This window comes from Octopus sinensis, linkage group LG23 (assembly GCF_006345805.1).
Source record: "Octopus sinensis linkage group LG23, ASM634580v1, whole genome shotgun sequence".
Lineage (NCBI taxonomy): Eukaryota > Metazoa > Mollusca > Cephalopoda > Octopoda > Octopodidae > Octopus > Octopus sinensis.
In genome coordinates, this window is record NC_043019.1 from 15337855 (window position 1) to 15342821 (window position 4967).

The window sequence follows — 4967 nt, forward strand, 5'->3', positions numbered from 1 at the left end:
TTAGAAAACAACTTTCTCTTTCACAACTTTCTGTCTTTCTCTCACAAATCCCTTTCTCACCACAACTCACGCTATCTCTCTCTTACTACGCTGCCTCCCTGTCTATCTGTCTCTCTCTCTCTCTCTTTCTCTCGTTACACACCATCTCTTTTCCTTCGGAGTTTTTCTATCGCCATTTCCTTTCTCTCATTTTCACTCTTCTCTTCTCTCTCTCTCTCTCTCTCTCTCTCTCTCTCTTGATCACACTTTCGTTTTCTTTTTCCTTCTCCCTGTCGTCCTCAGCCCCTCTCTCCCTCATCCTCCTTCACATTTTTCGTTCCTCCTCCAACTCTGTCTCGAACCTTCTTCACCCTCCCTCCATCACTTTATTCCAGTCTTTCTTTCTCCATCCTCCCCACACACTATGTTTCAAATAACATCTCTCTCTCTCTCCCCGTCCTTCAGTCTCACTTTCCTCTTTCTCTCTCCCCCACTCTGTCTCCCTCTCCTCTTTCTCACTTTCTCCCTCCCTCCCTCCCATATAACAACACTGTGAGACCTTCCAATAAATGCCCCACTCCCCACTACATACACACATTTACTGAACCGGCTATTCTACTCCACCTACCTCCCTACCTATTCATTCATTCAAGATGTCCCTTTTTTCCCTCATCACATTCACCACAAACATTCACAACCATATATACATATAAATACACACACATCAGACCCTCACTTATATTCAATATACGACACATACATAAATACATACATACTTCCAGACATACATACATATTCATAGATTGAGGCAGACACGCATATACTCGTTCCCCACCCCGATTTGGCTCCGTCACAACAATAAAAGTCAGTCGAAGGCCCTTTTGCTTCGATGTCCCTTTGCTTTCCGTGTCCATTCCCATTTCTAACCACCTTCACACTCACATTTATTGTCAACGGCCTTTGTTTCGCAACAGACCTTTGCCCTCTGCTTTGTACGAATTGCAAATTGTCTGTGAGGTCGACTTGAACTTGAAACCGCATCGACTACCGCGGCGGATGAGGGAAACCCTTAATTAAAAAACACCAAATACAGAAACAATGGTGACAGGGTTTACACAGAATCGATTATAGAAATAAAACAGACCATAACAATAATATAAACGATATAATTCTGTGAAGTTTAAAAGAAAAAAAAGGATGAATGGTTTGTCTTTGTTTTGGTAAGTGAATTTCATCATCTCGTTGTTGTTATTAGTCACCTACGTCAAACTTGATCAACCGGGTTTATTATCAAAAGACATTCTTGCCGTGGCCATCTCATCGTTTTCTTCCTTTCCTTTCATACATACAGTATTTAGGTGGTTGAACTGCTTTGTCCAATGAATGTAATTTCAGAGTGATTTGGTTGCTATTTCTAGCGAGGTTTTTGTTGTTTAACCCTAGGTCATAGCGGTGATCTAGCCGGTCAGGCTCCTGAGATGACAGACATTCCAGTTATGACTATCACTTTTAAATATTTTTTTAGATTTTTAGGGTTGTCTAGGCCCGTCTACATTATTCTGTCACCCTCCTAATTTTAAGACTAGTATGATTTGAGAAAAATTTGGCTGCTTTTTCTAGCTAGGCTTTTGTTGCTCTTTAACCCTAGGCTAGAGCTCTGATCTGCTCCACCTAAGATCATAGACATTCCAGTTATGACTCGCTTTTTAATTCTATTTATATTTATTCATTGTTTAGGGCTGTGTTTCCTTCCCATTTTTATGACTAGTGTATGATTTGAGGAAGATTTGACTGCTATTTCTAGCTACGTTCTTACAGTTGCTTAATGCCTTGATGCAGCTGTGCAAACCCCTGAGATAAGACATTCCAATCGTGACTATCACTTTTTAATTTTAATTTAATTTACTTTTAGGGAAGACTGGCGTTTAATTTGAGAAAGATTTGACTGCTATTTCTAGCTAGATTCTTATTATTTCCAGCTTTAATCTGGCTGAGCAGATCCCTACGATCAGACATTCCAACTGTGACAACCACTTCTTAATTTTAATTAATTTTATTATTTAGGAAATGTCTCGGCCCCCCCCTACGCTATCCCATCTCTTTCCCACTTTTAAGACTGGAATATGATTTGAGGAAGATTTGGCTGCTATTTCTAGCTAAATTCTTATTGTAGTTTAACCTCAGATCAAAGCTTTGATCTGGCTGAGCAGACCCTTGAGATTACAGGCATTCCAGCTGTGACTATCGCTTTTTATTTCATATTTTTTTTAAAGAATATCCAGGCTCATCTACATTATCCTATGTTTCCTTCCCATTTTTAAGACTAGAGTATGATTTGAGGATAATTTGGCTGTTATTTCTTACAGGTCAAACGATTGCGTAGAAGCTTTCGAGCCCCGTTGAATGTGTGATGAACCGGTGTGTGTGTGTGTGTGTTTGTCGTTCCGGTCTGTTGGTGATGGTGGTGTCTTTGTTATGTGGGTGTTGTGATGTTGATAGTGATAATGCTTGCAGTGGCGTGTGTGTGTATGTGTGTGAATGAGTGACAATAGTTGGTGCTAATAGCAGTATGAATGACTTTATGGTGGTGTAGTAATAGTATTTTGTGGTTACGCTTAGTATATTGGTTTATAGTGGTACTACCAATATTGTGTGTGTGTGTGTGTATGTGTATGTGTTGTAGCTGTTTACATGTGACATGAACACAAAAATATATAGACAGACAGATAGATAGATAGATAGATAGATAGATAGAGATAGATAGATAGATATAGATAGATAGATAGATAGATAGATAGATAGATAGATAGATAGATAGATAGATATAGATAGATAGATAGATAGATAGATAGATAGATAGATAGATAGATAGAGAAAAAAGGATGAGACACACACATATACACACAGAGGATATATATATAGTGGAGAGAGAAAGAATGAATGAGAAAGTCTCTGGATGGAAGAGAAGCATCCCTATCATTGTTAATGAGTGTAAGAGAAGAGTTAAAAGATGTACGCCTTGTCTCAGTCACAACCAGGAATGGTGGCGGCGCCAATGTTGGACGACGGTGGAGGGTAAAGCATTGTTTGGTTACGTTACAGACAATAAACATTACTACCAATATTTCTATCTACTACAAACCACCACTAACTATTATTAATACTACTATTACTAGCTAACTCTGCTAATATAGTTGCACTTGCTGTTTGGAAATCCGTTTTGTTGGGGTTTTTTTCGGTCCACCGCAACAACAAAAACACTGGATTTCTTAGTAAAAACGTGCGACAAGAGACGGGAGGGAGGCCGGAATCTGAAATCTAATTCGTTTGGTTTCTTCCTCTCACCCCTAATATCACTATCTGCTTCTGCTGCTGCTACTGATGCTACTGCTACTCCTACTGCTGTTGCTGCTCCTGCTGCTGCTGCTGCTGCCAACCATTGCAGAAAACAGCAGTAGAACTACCACATCTACTGCTACTTCTTCTAGTTCTGCCAGAAACAACAACTACTACTCCTGTTACTACTACACATACACATCTCACATCTACATCTTCACGTATTTCTGAAAAGTCTCAAAGAAAGACGGGAGGGACTACAGTTCAAGTGACATTGGCACAGTTCATGCCAGTTCGTTGTCTTTCTTTCTCATATTTTTGTTGTTGTTCTTGTTCTTGTTGTTCTTGTCGTTGTTGTTATTGTTGTAGTTGTTGTTAGTTACAGAAATAACGAAAACCATCAAGGATCTTTCTTTAACCATCGTATTGTTTTTTCTTCCCCTCATCACATGCCGGACAACATCTTGTAGCGCAAGGATCTATTAACAACTATTAATACTATTACTATTACTATTAATATTATTATTATTAATATTATTATTATTACATCATTGACAAGTTAACCCCAGTGACCGGAGTTCTACGCACGCACACACAAACACACATATATAAACATACATACACGCACACACATATGTGTATACATGTATCTGTAATGCATGTGTCGTTATATTTATATTCACTAGTTCATAAATTATATATATAAATATATATATATACATATATATATACACATATATAGAAAAAAACCCATCAAGTAAGTTGATTGGAATTTTATTTTTAATTTTAGATTCAAAAACTCAAGTCTTGTTTTTGTACATTCTTCGAAATCAGAAAGAAGATATATTAATTATTAATTAATATCTTGTTGGAAGTAATAAGATCTTGGAGAAGAAACAAAATTACAAAAAAAAGGATAAAAACGGAATAAGGAGAAGAAGAAAAAAAACCCCGCAAAATCGAAACAAGGGGAACAGAAAGAGAAAGAGAAAGAAAAAATAAACAACATCTCTGTTAATTTGTGATTAGATTGTTTATATTATTATATTTGTGTGTGAAACATCTCTGAATATATCACACAATATTATTCCTGGCATTAAATATTTACCAAATGGATAATGAAAGAAACGGCTGTTTGTTTGGGAATAACTGCTAAGGTAAGGCAAGAAGACACGACCAAGTATTATAATTGTTATCCTTCTTTTTTCATCTAGCTATCCTTTCCTTCCTTCTCTCTTTCTTTCTTTCTTTCTTTCTTTCTTTCTTTCTTTCTTTCTTTCTTTCTTTCTTTCTTTCTTTCTTTCTTTCTTTCTTTCTTTCTTTCTTTCTTTCTTTCTTTCTTTCTCTCTCTCTTTCTTTCCTTCTTTCTCTGTTTCTTTCGTTTTCGCTTTCTCTCTCTATTCTCTCCTTCTTTCGCTGTTTCTCGTTTATTCTCTTCTCTTTCTTTCTCTTTCTCACTTTTTTCTTTCCTTCCTTCCTTCCTTTCACTTTTATTGTCTAACACTGTTATATCTTGTCTGTCTCTGTCTGTCTGTCGGTCTCTCTCTCTCACATCCTGTCTTTCTTTCGCTCTCTTTCTCATCCCCCCTCTCTCCTGTATATATACCATTTTTTATTCTTTTACAAGTTTCAGGAAATGGACTGTGGCCATG

At 37.2% G+C, this 4967-nt stretch overlaps 1 protein-coding gene across 5 annotated transcripts in view; it reads left to right on the top strand.

Moving 5' to 3' along the window:
* Nucleotides 1–730: 730 nt before the first annotated feature.
* LOC115223663 overlaps nucleotides 731–4967 on the top strand; it is a 125471-nt gene continuing 121234 nt past the window's right edge. For 2 of the 5 annotated variants that reach the window (XM_029794336.2, XM_036512344.1), the window contains exons 1-2: nucleotides 3406–3607; nucleotides 4106–4472. The gene's annotated coding sequence lies outside the window, so the exon portion shown is untranslated. Of the gene's footprint in view, nucleotides 1200–3405; nucleotides 3608–4105; nucleotides 4473–4967 lie in introns of those variants that run through there. The other 3 variants (XM_036512341.1, XM_036512343.1, XM_036512342.1) reach the window with 3 other exon arrangements.